The 24977-nt window shown below is 43.1% G+C and overlaps 1 long non-coding RNA gene and 1 pseudogene across 1 annotated transcript; one reads left to right on the top strand and one right to left on the bottom strand.

Annotated features, from left to right (window-relative positions):
• Window positions 1–452: 452 nt before the first annotated feature.
• LOC148400111 (fatty acid-binding protein, liver-type pseudogene) lies at window positions 453–816 on the bottom strand (annotated as a pseudogene).
• A 14039-nt stretch (window positions 817–14855) lies between these two features.
• On the top strand, window positions 14856–15323 carry LOC148400110 (uncharacterized). Its single transcript, XR_015857453.1, has 3 exons — window positions 14856–14967; window positions 15100–15177; window positions 15252–15323. It is a non-coding gene; the product is annotated as an uncharacterized LOC148400110 (long non-coding RNA).
• The last annotated feature ends 9654 nt before the right edge of the window (window positions 15324–24977 follow it).

Below are 24977 nucleotides of genomic sequence, written 5' to 3'. Positions count from 1 at the left end.
CATACCACTTTGTGAATGCTACGTTAGTCAATCAGCAAGCACTGTAAATATCATATAAAGCAGCATACCATATTGCTCAGTGCAAAAAAAGGAACCCCAAACCATTGCAGAAGAGCTGATACTACTTGCAGCCGTGAAATGCTGCCTCATTTTGATTAAAAAACAGCACAAATTGTTTTATTTATTTTTGTTTTGTAGGTTACAATTTTTTATATATTGTGCTCCTGAGTTAATGTTGCTGATTACTTTGATTGACTATTATTTATTGCTGTTATTTAATTTAACATAATTGTTTATTATTATTTTATTGTATTGTTTTCAGCATAAAATGGCAATTGGTCAAGAATTTTTATAGTTTGAATAATTATAATTTATTTTTTTAATTTCAGGCAATGTGATGCACTTTGAATCTGTCTGTTATGGACTAAAAAACAATGTTATTAATAAAGTTATTATTTATTGTAAACAATGTCACCAAGCGTCATCGTATTGACAATTGTGTCGCCTTCCAGCCGCGTGATTCCTTTCAGGGCAACTTTCAGTGTGTTGCCTTCACGCTAAACCACCGCCTTGACCTTTTCGCCAGTGACAGCTTCCAGTTCAGCTTCCTGTCCGATGGTGAAAGAGTTGACGAGGACGATTGTGCCGGTTGTGACCGTCACCTTAAAATTGTTGCCGTTTTGCTCGATCTCAGAGATACTCTTGACATCTTTTCCTTTTTGGATGAGGTCATCAGGAAGACCAACGGCCTTCATGAAAGGCTCAAAGTTCTCCTGAGACTCAAGCTGGTACTTTCCAGAGAAAGACATTGTGTCAGGCAAGTGAAGGTAAAGCGTAGTGTGTGTGCTTGCACACAGGGCGCTGTGATGCGAAGTACAGTGGTGTTGGAGTAGTAGTGCTTGTAGTTAGTGCATGTTGCATGCTTCTTCCTGCTTGCTACCTTCTGCTTTCAGCTACTGCTAGACCCCTGTTTCCGGGGGCGAAAAGAGGAGCCGAGTGTGTAAGTCTCCTCAGCCGGTACATAGCCTCTCCACCGTCAAGACTTCTACATGCCTCGTCGTGGCCACACATGGTAACTGGGTGCCTCACGTCTCCAGGCCAAATTGCAGGGGATCGACCGGGGGTGCAACAGTGGGCCCCTAGGCGTGACGTACAGGCCCACCGGCGTGTGGATGTCCTGGCGCCCGTTAACCACTGTCCCAGCTATGGGTGAAATAGCACCCCCGCTGCCTTGTGGGTATCGTCTGGAATGAAAAGGCTAAGGGAGCAAACCCCGACAGAAAACCCGGCTCGGACTCCGTTAGGCAGACTCATGCTTCAAAAAAGCATTGTTCTGGTAACTCCTGCAGCCAACCTGATGCCAAATGTATCGGTTCACCGTTCCTTTGGATGACAACGGGAAGGCCGAGAGGGGAGCCCTGATGCCTAGGAAACTCAAGGCTTCCATAAAACTTGCCCAGGCTTCTTGTGCACTGGAGAGGAAACTTCAGCTAAACTAACGAGTGGAGACGCAACACGGGAGGTTAGCAGTTACCGGTTATAAGCCCTTTCTTATTGGCGTAGAGTATGGGTGCTAGGGGCTACCTCCGACGGTGGGAGAGATGTTCGGTCTCATTGGACAGCTACCGCCCGCCTCATGCTGGGCAGCCCCGAGCCAATAAGGTGCTTTCCCGCCACAGCCTGCCTGCTTGATTGGGTGCTTGGAGTTCAGGGATCTATCCTAACAAGTGGGCTGTAAATTTACGCACCAAGCAACACAAGGAAATTACCGAAGATTCCAGCACTATGCCTGGGGTGCTGGAATGTCAGGACTATGACACCCGGGCTCAGTGACAACCTACAAGAAATTAGTGATGTCCGTAAAACTGCAGTCATAAAAAACGAACACCTGAAGCTCAGAATTGACATCTCGACCCTCCAGCAAACACGAATCCATGGATCTGACTCACTCAAGGAAAATGACCTTCTTTACCTTCTTTTGGCGGGGTAAGCCCCCTGAGGAAACCAGGGAATACAGAGTAGGGTTCACTGTCAGGAACACACTCCTGGGAGCAGTGGTGCCACCCACAGGCGGCTCTGAGAGAATCCTGCCTCTCTGCCTCAATACATCCATGGGACCTGTCCACCTAGTGAGTGTGTACACTCAACACTTAGCTCCCCCCAGGAAATAAAAGACCCGTTTTATGATGAACTCGAAGCGACTCTTAAAAAAAATTCCCAGCCGTGAGCAGCTCTACCTACTTGGTGACTTTTATGCTAGAGTCGGAGCCGATCGTGACTCCTGACCATCCTGCTTGGGACACCATGGCATCGGTAAACTGAACGAAAATGGGCAGCAACTTCTAGAGTTCTGCACATATCACCAACTCTGCATCACCAACACATACTTCCAGACCAAATCCATTCACAAAGTCTCTTGGAGACATCCACGCTCAGGTCACTGGCACTGATAAGACCTGATCATAACACACACTTCTGATCTCAGAGGCATCCTTCAAACACGCAGTCTCCACAGTGCAGTCTGCGACACAGACCACTCCCTTGTGCTCTGTGGAGTCAAGCTACAGGCTAAAAACCTACACAGATCCATACCACGCATCGTCAGCAGCAAAACAACTGACCCAACCAAAGCTACAGCCTTCTTCTGTGCCTTAGAGGTCTCCCTCCACGGCCCACCCCTGTCCAGCTCCCCCCAGCGGTACTGGGATGGCTTGAGGGACGCCATACAAAGCACGGCCCTGTCGGTCTTTGGCAAAAAGCAGGGAAAGCCAAACAACTGGTTCAATGCCAATTTAACATCATTGGCACCAATCCTTGAAGAAAAACGCGTCACACTCACAAATTACAAGCACACTCCAAACACCAAAACTCTAGAGACCCTCCGATCTTCTAGGGGGAAACTCCAACAAGCCGCTAGACGTTGTGCCAATGACTATTGGCTAGAGCTCTGCAGCAACATTCAAGCAGCTGCTGATACAGGCAACATCAGACTCATGTTCGATGGCATCAAAAAGGCACTTGGACCATCACCCCGCAAAATCGTCCCGTTGAAATCAGCTTCGGGAGAAACCATCGTTGAAGGCTCTAAGCAGCTGGACCGCTGGGTGGAACACTACTCAGAGCTCTATGCCAGGGACAACAGCGTCTCTGATGCAGCCCTCAGGCATGTAGGGCACCTACCTGTCATGGAAGAGCTCGACATGGAACCAACAACTGAGGAGCTAAGCAAAGCAACTAACAGCCTGCCCAGCGGAAAAGCTCCAGGCACCGATGGGATAATCGCCAAAGTCCTCAAGTGTGGGAAGCCTGCTCTTCTGCATAGACTGCACAAGCTCTTATGCCTGTGCTGGAAAGAAGGCTCTGTCCCACAGGACATGAGAAATGCTAACATCGTCACCTTGTACAAAAATAAGGGAGACAGGAGTGACTGTAACAACTACTGTGGCATCTCCCTACTCAGCATTACCGGTAAGCTCTTTGCTCTAGTTGAACTAAACAGACTCCAAGTCCTCGCAGAGTAGCTCTACCCAGAGTCACAGGCAGGGTTCAGAGCAGGAAGATCAACTCTGGATATGATCTTCACCCTGAGACAGGAGAAGTGCAGAGAACAACACAAACCTCTCTACATGGCCTTCGTTGACAGCCAAAACTCCTCAGCATCCTCCAGTGCTTCTACACTGACATGAAAGGTACTGTCCAGTACGATGGGTGCACTTCTGAGTCCTTTAACATTGGCTGTGGTGTCAAACAGGGATGCGTGCTGACACCCACTCTGTTTGGGATATTCTTCTCTCTCCTCCTGCGCCAAGCCTTCGGAACATCAACTGAGGGAGTTTACTTACACACCAGGACAGACGGCAAACTATTGAACCTATCCCGACTGAGAGCAAAAACCAAGATCAGACCACTCACCATTCGGGACATGTTGTTTGCTGATGATGCAGCATTGACAACACACACTAAGGAACACCTGCAGATTCTCCTAGACCGGTTCAGTCAAGCATGTCAGGACTTCAACCTGACCATCAGCCTAAACAAAACCAAGACAATGGGCCAGGGGACCACTGTCCCACCCTCCATCACCATCAACAACTACACACTGGAAGCTGTAAGTAGCTTTATTTATCTTGGGTCTCCCATCACCTGCAATTTGTCACTCGATGCCGAGGTCAGCAGCCGGATTGGGAAAGCAGCTTCTACCTTTGGAAAACTGACACCCAGAGTATGGCAGAACAGCAAGCTCACCATCCATACAAAGGTGCAAGTGTACAGGGCCTGTGTCGTCAGTACACTCTTGTATGGCAGCGAAGCCTGGACTCTTTATGCACATCAAGAGAGAAGGCTAAACTCTTTCCATATGCGTTGCCTGAGACGCATACTGGGCATCACCTGGTGGGACAGGATCACAGACAGTGCAGTCCTGGAGAGTGCACAGCTCCCCACTATGCTCTCCCTACTGAAGCAGGGGCGTCTCCGTTGGCTGGGCCATGTCTGTCGGATGGAAGACGGTCGTATGCCAAAGGACATCTTATATGCAGAGCTAAAATCAGGCAAAAGGCAAGTAGGCCGCCCACTGCTCCGCGACAAGGATGTCTGCAAACAAGACCTCAAATCCTTCAACATCAACCCAGCCACCTGGGAAAACGTCGCCCAGGATCGCCACAAATGGCAACAGGCTCTCCGAAACGGGCTGCAGATCTACGAAATCACCCTGGCTCAACATCGAGAAACGAAAAGGAAGTTGAGGAAGCAGCAAGCCACCATGCCCCGACCTTCATAGGATCCGGCCCACACCTGTAACATCTGCGGCCGTGTCTGTCTCTCACGGATAGGACTCACCAGCCACAGCAGACGCTGTGCAAAGAACACCTAACCTCCAGACACAAGAAATCTATGGTCTTTCGAGACTGTGATGCCGATGATGATTTATTGTAAGTTGATCTTTCTCTTTTATTTTATTTTTTTCTTTAAGATTAATAACATGGGGGGGGGGGGGGGGGGGCGAAATGTTTTCTTCTCCCTGGCGGGGATATCACAGAAAATAATTGAGAAGCACTGGTCTAGAGCATTTTCTATTTGCGCTCCAGAGCTTTGGAATGCCCGACCAATGGATATTAGAACTGCTACTTCAGTAGAAGCATTTAGGACACGTTTAAAGACACATTTCTATGATATGGCCTTTAATTAACCTGTAGTGGCCAATTCGGCTGGAGTTTGTGTTTTCGCGCTCTCCCCCCATCCCATCTCCCCGGCTGGGGAGGTGGTTAGGTGACACGAGAGATGACAGCGGTTGTCTGGATTCTCGTGGACCAATCAAGATGAGGGAACTGCAGCTTATTACCCCCTTGAAGACACTGCCAGGACAATCGAGGGCACCTCCTGCAGCTCTTGGCTTTGAGTTGGACGTCCATTCTTTCTTTGATTTTTCTAATGTGTATTTTATGTGCCCTCTCTCAATCCATTGCAGCGTGGTCATCCTGAAAGGGGAATCCTCCCATCTGTGGTCCCTTCTCAAGGTTTCTCATTTTTCCCCGAGTAGTTTTTTTTCCCTTGGCCTCTTGGAAGCTTAAAATCAGGGGATGCTTTGAGAATAATTGTCAATTTGTTTTGTATATGTGACACCCTTTGAGACTGCTTGTGATTTAGGGCTATAAATATAAACTTGACTTGACTTGACTTAAAAGAACTGGAATGCACGTCACTCCTTCCAGTCTCCTCCCCTGCTTCCTTCATGGCCTCCCTAGACAATCAGAAACTATTTAACTCTAACAATATACAAGTTGCTACACTTAATAAACAATATATAAAATAACTATAATATAAATAACAAGTTTATCGAAAGATCCGTGTCTCTCCAAATCATCTTCGTCCTCTGTGTCAATCTCTGTCCTCAGTGTTGTAAATAACTCCTAACTTCGGAAGTCAGTCAATGGAACTCATTGTCAGTGGTGGCTCCAGTTATTCCACAGGCCTAGTGCGTCCTCATGTGGTTTAAAGTGAAAATAACATGTGATGTGGTCAACAATACTATGTGTTAATGATCAATTAATATTAACAATTTCACTTATAAATTACTCCTGATTATAAGTCACACCCCCGGCCAAACTATGGGGGAAAAAATTTGATTTATAGTCCGGAAAAAACAGTAAATATAAATACGAATATAGGAACTAACAATAATCATAGTCAAGTAATAAATAAAGGTAACCACCAGCCGAGCGCAACGGCCGCGCGCAATTGCCGCACACATCGACCGCGCGCAATGGCTGGTCGGAACGGCCGTGCAACGACCGCGCGAAATGGCAGATCGGAACGGCCGCGCGCAATGACCCCGCACAAATTTTGGAATTATTTCTACAAATGTCTGCAATGGCGCTATGACAATAATGAGTCCGGCGCGCTGCAATTGCATGGTCGGACCACGTAGTCGGATCGAAACGGCTGCGCGCAATGGCCGATTGCAACGGCCACACGCATTGGCAGATTGGAACTGCAACCCACAACGACCGCGCGCAATGGCCGATCGGAACCCTCCAAAGCCGCACACTTCCACTCGGTTGAAACTGCAATGACCGATCCGAATTGTGGTGCGCAACGAACGTGGGCAATGGCCAATCGGAACGGCTGCGCACAATAGCTGATCGCAACGGGCACGTGCAATACCCGATCGCAACGGCCGCGCGCAACGGCTACTCCAAACCTGCACATTTACTCTCGGTTGAAATTGCACAATGTGCGAAGGCCCATTCGTCTACTTTTGGGATTCGGCCGGAGAGCGACATTCCCACAGCGGCGATCCAACAGGAGCGCAATGACCGCGAGCAATGGCCGATCGGAACGGCCGCGTGCAACGACCGCGCACAATGGCCGATCGGAACGGCCGCGCCAATAGCCGATCGCAACGGCCGCGCGCACCGGCCGCGCTCCAAAGCCGCACACTTCCTCCCGGTTGAAACTGCAATTGCCGATCGGAATTGCCGCGCACAACGACCGCGCGTAATGGCTGATCGGAAGGGCCGCGCGCAATAGGGTACACTTACCTGAGGCTTGAAGGAATGGGGTCAAAATACAAAAAGTCCTGCCTAGCTACAAAAACAGATGTGCTCAAACCTCATTGAATAAAGTACATAAGCAGACAAGTATATTCACATATTAAATCAATAAAAGAAACATTTTAAGCATATAATTATAGTACCTACACACGAAATCAATAAAGAAGACATAACTAGACATTTTTGATAAGTGGTAATGAGAAAGGTTTTTATAAACTTTATGATCTGATATATATTTCTGAGCACTTTGAAATAGCAAATGTCTTTCGATATATTGCCTAAATAGCTTAATGACCCTTAAGGAACTGTGTAATGCATGCCTGATGTTTTTCTCTAAATCATGGACACGGCCAGAGTCGTCTTGACCGTTCAGTACTTGATTCTATCTTATGTTTTGACTATTGCTAGACGCCAGTTTTTGATTACTACTGAACGCTCTGCACAGAGGGAAATATTTTGCCTAAAAAAGAAAGAATGAGGTACGACAGTGTATGTCCAAGATTGGAGAAGAATGTTCACAGGAAGGTCACGTGGAGATACAACCAGCAGGTTGCCAGAGGGAGCCAGCCAAGGACTCGGCCAAAGATGATCGCCAAGGCCAAAAGACGGGATGGAAGACAACAGCGCCCACACACACCGAATCGCCCATAACCAGCACCCACTCCCATGGCGAACTTGCCCCACCCCAAAGACTCATCACCCATCAATCTCGGCCCACAACGTGCAACTGAATATAAGCTGATCAAAGAACCTTGAACATTGCCTTTTCTGAATGGAGACTTTCTGCTCTTGATAGGCCCAGCGCTGTATTGTACTTTCCTGAAAACAGCTTTCTGAACAAAAATTGTGATTGAACTCAACCAACCTGTGTAAGTCTAATTACTGCTTCAGTGTCTTCGCATTTTCCTAAATCTGAAGAAATCAAACGAGCACGCAGTGAGTGAATTGGATAACAGGTGATTGGCAATGGCTTTTGCCGTGAGGCGCAGATAGCGCGCTCCCTAAATTGTGGACAAAATCCAACAAATGGTGACCACCCGACGCGATTTCTTCAGAATGGAAAGTGCATGCTCCAGGAAGGATTCTTTCTTCCCCGCTCTTGCTCAACAATACTGCAGTCTGATCGGCACAAAAGGTAAGGGGGAACCTTTTTTTTTTCCAATAAAATCTCCCAGTTCAGCAATATTGTGGAGTGAAAGCAGAGTAAAATTAAAAACTAATAATTTTAGCTATGTGTTCAGGAATGGTGGTTGTATATACATTTATGATTGTATGGATGATTTTTTTTTGAAAAGAGAAAGGTGGTTAGGACTTTGTCCGATCACCAAAGGGCGCTCACACCGCTGTAACTTGTGGGATGCCAGTGACTCGCATATGAGCACCTGAGTGGCCTCAATAGTAGACACTTAGGAACTTATACTGTTGCCTAAGGTCGGGGTCGATTGGATCGGCCAGGGCACCAATACGAGTCGAGGACTCGTGAAAGAAAATAAAAGAAAAAAAGGTGAAGGCATCGCTGATATAGCAGGACGGATGCCTGGCGACCTCAATAGTGCGACCTTAGAGACTTATATTGTTGTTTAGGGTGAAGGGTAACTGGGTTAACCAGGTCGCTACATAATTGTTGAAGTGTGTCTATGGTGATATTGTGTGGAAAGCAGGCTTGGCTGTCAGATGGGACAGCGACGCAGCTGAAGAAGTGAGTGATTAGTTGTGGTGCTGTGCATGGGGTGGAAGTGATGATTTGTAGTTCATGAAGAACAATAAGTTGATTTGTATAAAATTGTTTATTTTTATTTTCATTTTTTGCATGTGAGTTGGAGTCAGAAAAATGGCTTAACAAGAATTTGATAAAGAATGTATATATAATTAGCATGAAGGTTATATCCCATTGTGTGGTGGGGTTAAACCGTAACCATTTTAGTTTTCAAAAGGGTGCGGCTCTAAAGTTTGGTTCAAACGGTCAGGTGGGCACAAATGCATATTTTGGACAGAGGCGGGGGGTCGCATTGTGTGACGTGGTGGTGGCGAGGCTCTCCGCACTGCCCCCCCTCCACCCCCCCTTGTCATCAGCTGGGAAGATTGTCATGTCTATGTTGTGGGCCCGTGTGTTATCTATGTTTGTCTTTGTGTATCAGTTCGTTATAAATGATGGAATTGGGCTAAATCGGTGCATGAAAACGATGTGCTAGACCAGTGTTTCCCAACCTTTTTTCAATCACGGCACACCTTTTCATTGGAAAAAATCTCGCGGCACACCGCCAACAAAAATCTGTTAAGCTCCTATATTAAAATCAGTTATATTACAACGAAACACGTACAGTCCTATTCCTATATATGTATGGAGGGTTGAATAATTTAATAGAAATAAATACTAAATATTCTTTAAATTGTATTCCTTTTTTTTAAATAAAAGTGACAGTTTTTTAAAAAGGTTTTATACGGTGTAAGAAATAAACAATTTAAAGTGATTGTGATTAAAATAAAAGAATCAACGTGATTTTGTTTACTGTTTTAGACTAGGTCTATAAATATTGCAACAATAAGAACAAAGTCACTTTTAAAGACGCTCTGCTGTTCTGACAGCAGCTGAGTGGCTATCACAGTCGAGGAATCTCGACTTGACTGCTTATTTGACGTATGTGAAAAATAACCAATCCAGGTTCTCCGGTTGAACTGCATGCTCTGATTTCCATTGGACCACAAACGCACCACAACCGTCATAGTGTCTATCACTGTTAGCAAAAGCACACAGCAACACACACATAAACTGAATATGTGCCGATGCAATACAATCAGATCGACACAATATGAAATCTCAAGATTCTCCGATTCTCCACACATGCACGATTAGCAAGTGGCTGACCAGGCCTTGCGCGAACTGACCAGTGGTTTGGCGATTACAATGCGCTCCGTAATTAATATTGGACAATCCCACGGCACAGCTGAACGTCTTTCACGGCACACCAGTGTGACGCGGCACAGTGGTTGGGAAACACTGTGCTAGACAATGGTTTATCAGATTTGCATTGTTAAATGTAAACATTAGAAATTATAGAATAATCTGAGGGTTGTGGGCAGAAACTGGTCCAACGAGGAGAGTGCCCAGCCCTCGTAAAAAATGTGAGAGTAAGAGAGAACATACATTGCAGAATTGGATAAAATTAAATTGTGATTGCAGATGTTACATTTAGGAGGAATTTTTGATCGATCAGGACAGTAGACTGTACAAGGTGGTTACATGTAAGAATAAGTCAAAGATTTGAATCAATTAGAGCTAAAAACAACAAATAAAAATGACATTGCAAGGGTCATTTTTTTTATTAAACGAACACCAAGTAAAGTATTAAGTAGGGGGCATTTGTGATTGGGATTAAATTAAGGATAAAATTAGGTTCATGATTAGAAATCAATGGTGCTCTACACAAAAAGGCTTAAATTTTAATGGGGAAATATTTGGAGTACTGTGTTGGTCTACATAGGTCATGGGCCTAGTTTATTTGGTTTTGTTTGTGGTTTGGGTTTATTTTGTTTATTGTTAGGTTTTCCTTGTGTTTCTGGGTTAGGGTTCAGGTGTTCCTTGTTATTCTCTTATCCCCTGCATTGTAAATGTCTTCTTTATGCAGATAGGTTAACAGGCTAGGAATTTAGTGAGGAGATGATTTATCAATTGATGGGGGTTAATAATTGTCCAAATTCTAGTCACATGTTTTGAGGGACCACAGCAACAAAATTATATTTAATTTGCAGGCCATTATTTAGTATGTGATGACAGTGTCTAGCTAAGTAGACTGTTCTATCAAAAAATGTGAGAGTGAAGGAGGAGGTTTGATTTGTAATCTGGCATTTGGGTGACACTTTTAAGAGTCTGTGCAGAAGCATAGATTGTTTTTGTTTGTTTTTAAAGATATATATAACAGTTTATCTCGGTGCAGGAAGGATATAGCAATTTTGAAAAACTTAAAATTAAATGCAAAATTACATTTTAATTCTGACATATGACTGCTCACATCAGGATGGAAAATAAATACATAAATAAATACTAGCTCAAATGTGGCATGTGTTTTAAATTGGGCGATAAGACATTCACTTTCAAGCACTATCATTTCGCGCTGCTGACAACAATAACTTATGAGATGGTAAACCAAGGAGGAGTGTCATAGTTGCAACACAGGCGCTGTATGACCTATAGATTGAACAATAACATTCACCGCATATACAACCATGTTGGTAGATTTTTAAATTACATTACAGTTTATTACAAAGGATTTTGGAACTTTATTTGATGATAAACACTGGAACGAGGATTTTAGCCGTGTTAATGGGTAGGGTGGATGGATTACTCAAAAAAAAAAAAAAAAGCATTTGATAAGGGCAGCTTGATAGTAAGATGATGAGTGTGCGCAACTGATAAGATACAAAATGTTAATAGGAAGATTTGGGGTGTAAGGAACAAATACTACACAGGAAGACTGATAACACGAAGATAGTTTTGCGAAATTTGTGTCCCAGTGTGTTCTGCCCTAGCGCGTGGCACAAGTCCTGAACTAAGTCCTTGTACTCCACTGGCTGCCTCAAAATCAACAGAGGACTGTCCCTGGTCATAAGACACCTTTGACCTTTGGGAGAACAACAGGAACTATTATCATGTTTGAAGGGGGCAAGCACAGCTCTTCATAGGACAAGAACCACAGTTGGTGGAATACACACAGTTGCAGATCAAAAAGAAAATGGACTGAAAGAACAAAGACAAGATGGACGCATTTGAGAATGGCGGACGATCCAGCCCAGAATCATCATCATGAGACTCTAAGAGGAGAGGCTGCTAAAGACTTGCACGAGGCACATGAAGTCAAACTGGACACATAGCTAAAGACTGCTAAAGCATTACAAAGTTGGTGGAGTGTGGGACAAAAGGGATGAAAGTGTGTTTGGGTGCTGGGGCAGACATAACTGAGGAATTTTGATAAAAGAGGGAACAATAAGGCTGCTTATCGACACTAAAACGGGGATAAAAAAACAAAATACATAGATATGGACAGTGAAGATGCACTGACAAATTCTACGACAGCGTGATCAGAAACTTTGCAAAGTGGACATTGATCGATAGAAATTAAATCATTTGAATCATACATTTTTATATGTAACATAGCATTTTGACGACATGATTAATCTAATTGAAATAATAACATTTTATAATTGGACCAGTGAAAATATGGATTCGGGCAACAGAAGGCTGAATTGCTAAACTTAATTGACCTTTATCAAAACGACAGAATTTAATTACACATCAATTGCGACTGATTTATAGGATGCATATTTGAGCTTGAAGGGGTGAGGGGCCATAAGAAAGTTGGAATTCTGGATAGTCAGCAAAATAGTAATACAGGGCACTACTTGATTAAAAAAGGAATACAGTAGGGTTTTAAATAACAAATACATTGACATGACCCTTGTGACAATTGATTTAAATGGCAAATTATTATAGGCACTTGGGGTTAGGATTAACAATCCATCCATCCGTCCATTACTGGTGCGGCTTGTCTTTACGAGGGTCACGGAGGATTAACGATTAACTAGAATTTGTATTTTCTGTAGAAATTGCGTGTGAAGGCGAAGAGGCTGAATAAAAATCCGGGGAATGCTGCAAGATTATGTTTAAATTTGGAACGTGTGGAATTGGTCAGAAAATTGCTAAAAATATAGAAAGAATTTTGTAAAATTGCGCGTGAATTTAAAAATTTAAAATTTGAAATTTTCCACAAGTGGGAAGTTGTAATAGTTGGAATAGGTAGGCATGAGATGAACAGTTAAAAAATTGAAATGGGTTGAGTCAGTGGGAGAAAAAAAAAAGAAGAAAAAAGGAAAACTAGAAGAAATTAGAAGGGAAAAAATGAAATTTTGCAAAATTTTACCGCAACGTTGGAAGTGAGGATGTGAAATTTGAATTTGAATCTAGGAAGTTAAAAGTGTAATGGAGTAAATCAGATGAATTATGTGGAAGTAGTTAAGATAAAAATAAAATAAAAGGAAGAAGAATGCAGAAGAAGTTGAATAATAATAAAGTCAAGGCAATTCAAATTTATTTATATAGCCCACAAACAAGTCTCAAAGGGCTTCAAATGTACAAAAATTGCCAATTTAGAAAACAAGAACAATAAGTGTGAGGGCCACAATGATGATCATGACAGCAAAAATATTTCTAATTGGTTTTGATAGGTACAAAGGGGGGACGTGGAAGAAGGTTTTCAAAATTTGTGATGTAGCGTGACTCAATTATCAAGAGTAAGTATTTCTTTTTAATTCGAAGAATTGGCATCAACAAAAATGAGAATGATAATCCAAGGTGATAGTGTAAGTTGCAGGAGGAAGCTGTGTATATTTTTTTAAACATTATTTTCAGTATCATTATTTCTTAGGAGGGTCAGTAATGTTTGTGAGGAGATGAATGAAGGAACAAGGTAACAGTAAAAGGGAGTGCTCTAAAAAATGTTTGGTTCTTTGCCAGAGGTAGTTATTTGGAGGGATGAATTTAAACTGAAAGTTAAATGGAACTGTTTAGTGGAAGGAATATGGGAAGGTGGAAATATTGAAGTTACAGCTCAACACAAAGTCGAATAGTCTAAGTGTGAGATGTGAGCAAACTAAATGGGGAGTTAAATCATGTTCCAGTATTATGCATATTGGCAAACGATGAGAGGACAGGAGACCAGACAATTAGATATTAATGGCTTTAAAATAAAAAAGGGACATTTTAATTGAGGAGAAAATTTTGCGTAGGGAGGGTTCCTTTTACAATTTAATATTGTATGTTTTATGTGTGTGTTGTGGGATGACAGTTTGTCTGTAATGCTGTATGAATGTCAAGTCTGTGCTTGGGATGTGGTGTTTGTGTATTGTGAATGGTTAACATGATTCAAGGTTGGGGTGATCTGATCACAGCAGAGGATAACATTCCTCTCACCTGAAAAATATAAAGATACTACAGATTTGCAAAAGCAAGAGTGATCAGGGCTAATTTTGGACTAAATATGGGTTTAGGATTACTCTGGGGCACCATTGACAACAAAAGACTTCAATGGAGAAGGCCCATTTCAAGATTATGACCAGACGTGAGAGAGTATTATAATGCGGCAAGCTTTGATGTCTATTCATATGCAAATGAGTTAAGGGGTCATAAAATTTTATGATCTATTGATGTTAAGATTTATGACGTATTTTATTGGGGGTCATAAATTCTTTAGCGGGTTGGTGGCATCAACTTTGACTGTCGCCATTTTGGTTTGCTAGCGCCATTTTTAAGATGTGGATATGTATGGGTATGTATTTTTATGAATCAAAACAGGTGCAGCACCTGGGCTAGCTTTGCTCCCAGCCCTCTGAGCTACGTGTGCTTACGTGCGTGTGAGATTGGAGGGGAGCCTTTTTGTTGAGAAGGCGAAGGGGAGGGGGTGTTTGTGATTGGGTGGGGGGTTTGTGACAGGGGCCAACATTATAGGTGTCAAAGTTGGCTGGAAGTGAGTCGCATATAATTTGTGAAACAATAGCTCAGCCAAAGTTATCTGAAAGCGAGAGATGCATGTAATTTGGTAAACATTGCTTTAGAGGATCAAGGGGGTTTTGTTGAGAAAATCACACTGTTACAAGTCACAAGTTATCTCTAATGTAATTTGACAAACAATAGTGGAGTCGGCATTACTGGGGCCAAGGATATGAGAAAGACCTCTTTGACGCGTCATCAACATACGACCAAAGTTATCCGATTTCGCCCGATACGTGAGCTCATAGGCGTGGTCTTATCCCCGCTGAATTTAAAAGTTTGGGGAGGACGAGCATCATTTTGGAGAAGACAAGCCATCGCTCTGACCAACAGAATCGAAGCGTGTCAAAAAGTTGTTTTCGAGAATGGTTAAAGGTAAGTCATTTTACTACATTTCTCACAATAATAATGACAATAATAATAATAACAAATAATAATAATGATAAATAATAATAATAATAGGTTATTTTTATAAAACAAGATGTATTGTTTATATAATATTTGCAGACAACATCGTTTTTGCCGATGTCCACGCATCTTTTGACGACGATTTTAGCGACGTTTACCTAACACAATCAGACTACGGTGAGTCAATAGCGCATCTAAGATAGTTCATATAGAGGGTATTAGTTACTGATTTTATTTTATGTTTGTATCAGATCTCGTGGCCGCGGCCACTAGAAAAAGCGTTCGGCCGACACAAGCTGCTTTCGACCGCCATATTGGAGCAGTCGAAACGACAGAGTCAGCGCGACCAGCTGTATCAGAGTCACGTGTTACTGTTGAAACCAATCCGATTGTACCCCACACCAACCGACAGGAGGCAGCGACGGATTCTGAACTACTTGAGGCTCTATCTACTTACGAAGCTTTAAACCATCATCAAGAGTCGACAAACAAAGTTGGAGGTATTCCTTATATTTTTTCTCTCTTTATGTGCTATCATACTTGCTATTTTTGGTATTATAAAGGATTAACTTACAGGTGAACATCGTGACACGGAGGCACAGAGAGAGAGGAAGAGGAGGAGGAGGAGGAGGGGGCAGCCCTTCTACAACACCCACCACTCAAACAGCAGGGGGCCTCTCAGGTGTCGGGGTAACTGTATCTACAAAAGACGGTTACAAGAGTGTTTTAAGATTATACGTGCTCTTACAGATTTAGCCGAATCAAAATAGGTTTGTGTTGTTTCTGCTGTGTTTTGTAAAAGAAAATATAATGGATCATCCAAACCTTACGTCAACGGAGTCAGATTTCTTAGCAAACATTTCTGAAATAGATTTGCCGTCATTTAGCGGGATAAACCGGAGAAGTGACACACCAGAGCTAGATTTATCAAACGTTAACAATGCGTGTACGAGTCAAATAACAGATTTGCTCAACAATGTGACCGCTGCTTTGTCAGAGGGGGAGAGACCAGACAGTCCTGCTATTCTCACTCATTTACAGGCTGTCATAGATGAATTGAACAATCGAAGCCAGAATGAAGGTGGACAGAGTCCTACACAAATCCCGTCACAATTGCTAAACATGATAGCAGAATTAAACAACCATGCTAGTGACAGCGACGGGCGTACCAGTCCTGACATTCCTATCCAGTTGCTAAACATCATCCAAAATCTAAATACACAGCCTCTGGTTGAGCCGTTGACCACTAACTCTCGCGATTCATCACCACCGGCTGCTATTGACGACGTTCGGCCGATATTTCAGCCTAACAACTGTTCTGTTATAACTGATCATGAAATAGACGTTATTGATGACAACACACCAGCGTTTCAACACACGCCCCAGCAATCTAACAACGGTTCTGTATTAGCTGACCAACGCGGCGGTTCGGTTGTAATCAACAGGCCGCATTTCAATAATGTAGAGGTGAGACGACAGCTAAATATACCATCGCAACAGAACATTAATGATTTTGCAACCTTCTACCTCCAGATTGAAGACAAAATAGATGATGTCATGCAAGAGGTAGCTAGCAGGGCGCAAACAGGTGATGTAATTCAGATAGAGCTCGCGGCAGGTAACGATAGAGCTCACATCTACCAGCAAACTAGTGATATAAACTCTATCCGAGATAATGTATCAAACTTGCTTGAACGTTTAGCCCAATCAAATACAGAGCTTCTGGTTGATGAGGGCTTAGAGCTCATTGTACAAATAGTCACTCCATTGCGTGGTGGTGGTGGAATGCGTCGAAGGCTGTTGAACACTACCAACAGAGAGATTTTGAGGTTGAAAAAACGACACCTACACATACCTCGTAATAAAGACAATAATTTGTGTTTCGCTCTCTCGCTAACCTATCTGCTAAATGACACACTGACAACAAAACAAGCCACAAGACATGCACGGCTCTTACATGAGAGTGTAGGATTGGATTGTCAAACACCTGTGAGTCTGGGCGATGTCCATAAATTTGAGAAAGTCCTCAAACGGAAAATAACTGTAATGTATCGAAAAGAGGACTGCCGCCCCATGACCTTTTTCGACACGCGTTACCCCAAAACAGATAACGACACTTTATTTGTCTTAAACCTTGAGGGCCACTATTACGGCGTGAAAGCGATTGAGGCATTTGTCGGCCACGCGTTCTTCTGCAGGTGTTGTTACAAAGGGCATGAGAATTGGCAACAGCACCAGTGTGCAGGACACTGTGGCGTTTGTCTTGATCCATGCTGTAAACAGCGAGGGTTTAAACCTGTCATCTGCCCCGACTGTAACAAATCTTGTCGTAATGAGGAATGCCTTATCAAACATAAAGAGTCTCGATCAATGAATCGTGTGAGCAACTGCACTTCATACAAAAAATGCTTGGAGTGTGGTCTCCAGTATTATGTGAAAGCTGATGGTACCGGTGCTAAACATCGCTGCCCCGTTAAAAAATGCGCAGTGTGTGATGAGATCATAAATCAAGATGACGCCTTATTGAACCCCCACATGTGCTACATTCAACCCATCAAACCTCAACCACCGTGCAAAAATGTAGTCTACTACGATTTCGAAACTTATGTAGACACAAACGGTTTACACAAACCTTTTCTCATCTGCTGCAGATCGAATAGACTGACGAAGCATTGGTATGGCACAGATTGTGTTGATGAATTTCTCAGATTTTTCCGAAGGCCACTGTTTAAACAAACTACGTTTGTTGCACATAATGCGAGAGGTTTTGATTCATACATACTGATAAGGAGAATGCTCGAATTAGGTCTCAAACTCGACATTCTGATGCAAGGGAGTAAAGTTCTATCATTTGTCGATTTAGACACAAAATCACGATTCATAGACTCTCTCTCATTCTTGACGATGCTTCTAAGCGCAATGCCTAAGGCCCTGGGGTTTGAAGACAAATCAAAGGGGTACTTCCCACACAAATTCAGCTCTTTAGAGCATCTAAACTACGTCGGGTCTCTCCCTGACCCCACGGCACCGAGCGAATGTCACCCTCTCAACGATCAAAGTTTGACGAGTGGTATGCCAAAGAAGCTAGCAATGTGTTTGATTTTGCTAAACAGGCAATAGCCTACTGCGAGAATGATGTTGATCTGTTAATGCAAGGGTGTGAAAAATTCAGGAGTGAGTTTTTTGAGGCCACCGGAACAGATCCATTCAATGCGGTAACAATTGCGTCGGCGTGCATGAAAGTTTTCCGAGCTAATTTTCTGACCCCTCAAACACTAGCCATTACACCATCAGACAACTATATGCGTCAGTACAAAGCTTTCTCGCACAATTCTATTCAGTACATGCAATGGATCATGCACAGTCAAAATATCCAAATTAGACACGCATTGAACGGTGGTGAAGTTAGGATAGACAACTACTTTGTAGATGGTTATTGTGAAATCGGGGGCGTAAAAATAGTGTTTGAGTATTTCGGTTGTTATCACCACGGCTGCGCAGAATGCTTCGACCTCTCTAAAATATGCCCGACAACCAAACGCCCTTTTCAGGAGAGGTTTGATAAAACACAAAAGAAAATTCAGGATCTACAGCTTAGACAGGATGTGTACCTTGTAATTATGTGGGAGCATGAATGGTTGCAAATGAAAAAGATGGACATAGAGGTGAAGGAATTCCTTAAAAAATCCAAATTTCCTGCACCGCTCAAACCGAGGCAGGCTCTTTTTGGGGGCCGAACAAACGCATTCGTTTTAAAATACACGGCAGAGCCAGACGAGCGTGTGTTGTATGTTGATGTGACATCATTATATCCTTTCATCAACAGTACAGCCACATACCCAATCGATCATCCAACGATTATCCACGGTGATTTTAAAGACCCTAGGTCGTATTTTGGTTTCATCAGCGCCACAGTCAACCCACCCCGTGGTTTATATTTTCCCGTTCTACCGTTCAAAACAGCTAAAGGTAAACTCGTCTTCACACTGTGCCGTACATGCGCCGAGTGTAACAACCAGCAGACGGCGTGTACACATAGTGATGAGCAAAGATCGTTGACAGGTGTTTGGACAACCCCTGAATTTATTAAGGCACTCGATCTCGGGTACACGGTTGCGGAAATTACAGAAGTGTGGCATTACACAAGAACGAGCGACACAATTTTCCGTGATTACATGCGAACATTTCTAAAAGGTAAACAAGAATCTTCAGGTTATCCAGCTCACGTGGTCAACCAGGCTGACAGAGAAAGATACATAGAAGAGTATGCCGTTCATCAAGGTATCCAACTCGATCCTTCCAAAATTGCTGTAAACCCTGGCAAAAGACAAGTGTCAAAACTCTGTCTTAACAATCTGTGGGGAAAACTCGCGCAACGTGACAACATGGCAAACACAAAAATTGTGACAAAATCAGAGGATTTTTTTGAGCTTCTGTTTTCAGGTCTGTACAATGTGAAATTCTTCCATTTTATCAATGAGAAGCTCTCAATTGTGCAGTATTGTATCAACATAAACAATGAGATCCCCGCCTCAAAAACATCAAACGTGGCTGCAGCGTGTTTCACAACAGCCTATGCACGCTTAAAAATGTACAGCTATTTAGAAATTTTACAGAGGCGTGTCCTTTACACCGATACAGACAGCCTCGTGTACACTGTGAAGCCAGGTGAAAGTGTTCTCCCTCTAGGTGATTATCTGGGTGATTTGACAGATGAGCTTTCGAACGACACCATTTTAGAATTTGTCTCAGCCGGTCCCAAAACATACGCTTACAAAACACGAGGATCATCTCAGACGGTCATGAAGGTGAAGGGTATCACACAAAGTCACGAATCCGGTCGCAGCATCAATCTCGATAGCGTGCTCCGTTTTGTTCAAGGGTACATCGATACAGCAAGTGCAACCTCAGATGTGCTATACGCACCGCAACATAATATCGTTCGCGATAAGAGGGGTTTCATCTCAGAAACATGTCATTTTCCAAGCGGCTTCGTGTGGTGTACGATAAAAGAAGGCTGCTAGAACGAGGCACCACTCAACCGTTTGGCTACTGATATTTCTATCTATCCATACGTGTGTCTGTGTGTGTGGAAATGGCTTTTAATCAGATTGAATTCGACTCCAGATTAGAACTTCCTTTCTCATCTTTAGTCGCAGGGCCTTCAGGTTGTGGGAAGACTTTCTTTGTAAAAAATGTATTGCAAAATCCTGAACATGTTCTAAGAAAAAAACCTGATAATATTGTCTGGGTTTATACTTCATATCAACCAATGTACGATGAGCTCAAAAACCTGAATAAAGACATTGTTTTTATCAAGGGGCTGCCTGAATCTTTTGATGACGAGAAGCTGTTCCCGCCACACCAGCACCATCTACTGATTCTGGATGACGTCATCTTCCAAGCTTCGGATAACCCTGAAGTGGTCCGAATATTCACCCAATATAGACATCATAAAAATTTAAGCGTTATAATGCTAACGCAGAATGTATTCCATCAGGGCAAATTTAGCCGTACTATTAGTTTAAACAGTAATTATTTGATTTTGTTCAAAAACCCCCGTGATAAACAGCAGGTGAGTGTCCTGGCGAATCAAATTTCTCCCGGCAACCGGAAGTTTTTCCTGGAATGCTTTGAAGATGCTACAAGAGAGCCGCATGGGTATTTACTGGTAGATTTGACACCTTCATGCCCAGAACAATATAGACTACGTACAGGTGTACTACATAACCAGTGGCCTGTCGTTTATATACCCAAACAATAAAACGATGACGAAGCTTTTAAAAACAAACGCACCGTTACTCAAATCTCTGTTTACATCCAAACCGGCCAAACGTAAGCATTTGCTACTCAGAGGCCCTAGTAGTCTGGTGAAAGCGTTATGTGAGATTGCTCTAAATCTTCTTAAAGGACATGTACCCTTAAAATCAAAACTTTACAAGAGACTTAAAAAGCAAAAGAAAAATATCCGCTTTTTGGCTGATAAGAAAAATACTTTGAAGAAGAAAAGAGCTGTGTTAGTTCAGAAAGGTGGTTTTATATTACCGTTATTGGCCGCTTTCGCACCTGTTCTCGGAAGTGTCATTAGTGGCTTTATGAACAAATCATAAAATGAGTTTGAAAACGGCTCAGAAAATGTTCCTGATTTCACCTTATCAGCTCGAGAGGCTGAATCGACCCGCTCCGACCATCCGTGATACAGCAGAGCATTCTTTGGATGAAGAGATGAAACAGGTTTTGGATAATAAAAATTTAAATCAATATGAAAAGATCAAAATTTATCAGACCTTAATGCAGCGTTACTTGGGGCTGGTCAAACAGAAAGACTCCGAGCAAATTCCTCTTACGATTCGCAACGAAGCCAATGAGGAGGGAGAAAGAAAGACCGGAGATGAGACCACAATCGAGGTGACAGGTAGACGCTATGAGGATATCTTGGATGCCATAGGTCCACGTTTACGGCGTAACGCCAACTATGTGCTGAAAAGACTGTCGGCAGAAGATGTAAGCTGGACGCCGTTAAAAGAATTTGTTTTTAGAGGGAAAACTATCAAAGGCTCCCATATGAGCGATCTGTTGAGACATTTGTGTGCGAGTGGGAAAAAAATCAACGAGAAACCGGTAGGATGGAGTGAATTTCTTCGGACGCTAGCCCGATTAAACTTACCGGAAACAAGCATCTCCAACCCCTTGGCTCGCGCAGATTTTAAATGTTTGAAATACGCTACAGGTGAAGATGAGGATGTTTCTTATGTGGAAGATGTTAACGTGATGAATACAAAAAAAAAAAAGTACATCGCCGATAGTAAAATGGGTTAGTTATTAGATGATACTCTATTGTTGTTAGTGAAAAAAAAAACACATGACTCTGTAACTCTCTTTAACAATGTTTATTGAATAAAAGAGATTTTTATAAAACATTAACACGGTTTCAGACAATGACATTTTTTAAATTTATGCAATGAACATGATGTTTGCCCGCCACACATACGGTCTGGCCTTCGACATTTTTTGACAAACTCACTAACCATGGCGTCGTTATGGAGAGGATCCGAATTGTAATGAGTCAGCACTTCGCGATAGGTGAGGCCCCGCCCACGTTGACTTAGATAATACACGCAATGTTGACCGCAGGTGTCTGTGAGCTCGTGTTGCAACTGCCCGTTCTGATAGTCGACCCGTTTAGAATGCTTCTTCAGAAATCTGTATATACTCGACGGGTAGTACGGGCTGTCCGGTGGCAGACCAAAAGGATCAAAGAATGTGGCCGAGCCGTCCGATTCTAAAGTCAAAGCAAGCCAGTGCTCACCGGGTAAATGTCTTGGATGCGTGTTGACGATGTAATATTTTGGAGGCGGGTCTCTGACGTCAGCTAACTCATCCGATGCGAATAATGTTCTCTGCATCCGGGTCATAATCATGTCCAGTTCACGACCGTTCATAGCGTTAATAATAGTCCATCAATACTTCCCTCTTAGCATTAATCCCGATAAGCGAATCGTATGCAGCGTATACGATAAGAGTCGCGGTATGTGGTAATGGGGTTCTGAAGCGCAAATCGAGTCTCAGGACCCCGTTATTCACAGGTGACAAAGCCCCGGAATCATCTACCTGACTTAAATTGAAAACAAAAAGTGAGTAGCCCTGACTAAAATCCTGTTGATCGATACAAAGAGGTAGGTCTTTCAGAAAACGCCCTGTTGCTGTGTATAAATTATGAAATTCACGTGTACATATCACAGCTTCGAAATTGGGCTGAAAAGCTTTGGCAGGTATTTGTCGACCTTCGTGGCTGAGAGCTAAATACTCTATGTTATAATGCAAAAAATTAAACGGGTTTAAATCTCTCCGTCCCATGAAACTGTTGTGGTTTACGAGCGCTATTACAATTTGCTTGGGGATGTGGCCGAGGAATAGATTATCCTGATGACAAATTCGTGAGTTTTGTGGTATACTGAAGGTCTTCATATTGATTCTGGTCAACGGATAAAGGGCGTTACCTTTCTGTAAAGCGGCGGCGTGACCTATTGCCACAGCCGGTGAAATTGATACTTTTTTCACAAACAGGGATGCTCCTAGTATTTTGAGACACGAATCACTGTCTGGAGCGCTCATGAGACAGAAATCATCAGAAGCTCTAGTTAACTTTAGACGTAGATCCACATTATTCAATAGATGGCGTTCGGAAAAGAAAATATCTCCATGAAGCGGTCCCATAAGATGAAATTCACGTGAGCCGGCAATCTGCTGTGCGCGCCGCACAAAACCAGCGTTAGCAACGCCCTCTTCGAACGAAATCGAGTCCATACGCCCCCTAGCGTCCTTAGCGAACATTCCTGCTGTGAATTGTGACTCCAAAGAATCGTTTGAAAAGTTTAACAGCAGCTCGATGATGGATCTGTATGCGTGTGTAGCACTAGATTGTGAGATTAACCGCCCACCCAACGAAATATCTAATTGACTAAAAATTGTGTTTATAGGGAAATTCACGATGCCGACTTGCTCCTGCGGTGGAATATTTGTCCCATCCCTACGCGTCACCTTTGCACGGAGATGTAGTAAAGTGTCGGATAAATCTAAATATTTTGAGCCGTCCCCGGGGATAAAAAACTCTATGGGCCCCTGGTCCACAATCGCTGACAATGGCTGGAATTCGACATATGAGCTATCTTCTATGGAGAATTGGGTCAAGGGAGCCGTAAAAAGGTCCAGACTTGATAACGTCGCCTCGTGGCTCTTGAAATGTAGAAGGGCCATTTTTTAAGAGAAAATATCTGTCTTGTGTCTTCTCCGCTTTTTTTTAAGGACTGGTCTGAGACCGGTGGAGCGTCTTTTCATTTTAACGCTCCTCTTTCTCCGCCCCCCAGGGTGGATCGTCCCACGTGACAATACAGCAAGCCCGGAACCTTCTTGCTCGGGGCCTTGTTTCTGGTGGATTCTTTGAATGACGCGCCCCGCTACATCCGTTGCTATGTTTTTAGCGGCGGCTTGAAGATGTGGCTTCGCCAAGCTAAACCCGTTTTTAAACAAAGGCATCACGAAACGAAATAATTTTGCAAAAATAGATCCAATCCCTCGTCCGTACTGAACCGGCGCGCCTGCGTAACCTTGAAACGAGCCCCCCACTTGTGTTTCATAATAATCAACAAAACGATACAAATCAGGATGCATTGACGATGACGTCATTTTTTTTTTTTTTTTAATTTATTATTTCGATCTAAAATGCAGAGTGAGAATAACCTTCCCGTATTCGAAATCTAACGGGTTGTTCTGGTCTGATCGCAGGTAAACCGAAATGGTTTCAATATGGCTTCTGCACACATCTAAATAGTAAACCGGATTAAAAGTTTTGTTTACAACTTCACCAAAGTTACCCTCAAGAGGCAGAGTTCGAAGCATTGGGGCGTACGCGTCACCAACTGTCTGATGGTGGATGATGTCTGTGTAGATGAACATAAAATATGATCCGGCTCTTATATCGGCAGGATGTTGTGCGTTGACGCCTTCCGGTTTGAGTGACAGCCAGTGCTCGGGATTGATTCCGACAATATACGCCAGGGGGCTCTTGAACATAATTCTCAATCCTTCTTCGCCCGAAAACATGAATCTCTGTTTATGCTGATCAAATCGGACGTCAATCTTTTTGTTACTCGCTTTAGTTAATAGAGTTTGAATGTCCAAAGCTAACGAGTCATAATTTTCATAAACACCTCCCCTTGTTTTGAGCATATGTCGAATTTCTGAGTCGTCTTGGAACGTACCACCTCTAGGGGGCGGATTTTTAGGTTGTTTTAGGTAAAAGTTCCGTTTTTTCTCCGGAATGGTGGCTATTGTGTTGATGTACGAAATCTCGCATAACCCGACCTCCCACGAACCTTTTAAATCGATATGTTGAGCCAGTTCCGTTTTAAATTCTGTGAGCGTGTTTGCACTAAAAAGATGTACACTTGCGTTTGACGCTAATGTGACGTAGAATT

The sequence above is a fragment of the Syngnathus floridae genome, chromosome 3 (genome assembly GCF_059516105.1).
Source record: "Syngnathus floridae isolate MCC-2025c chromosome 3, RoL_Sflo_1.0, whole genome shotgun sequence".
Lineage (NCBI taxonomy): Eukaryota > Metazoa > Chordata > Actinopteri > Syngnathiformes > Syngnathidae > Syngnathus > Syngnathus floridae.
This window is presented reverse-complemented; position numbering and strand designations above follow the sequence as displayed.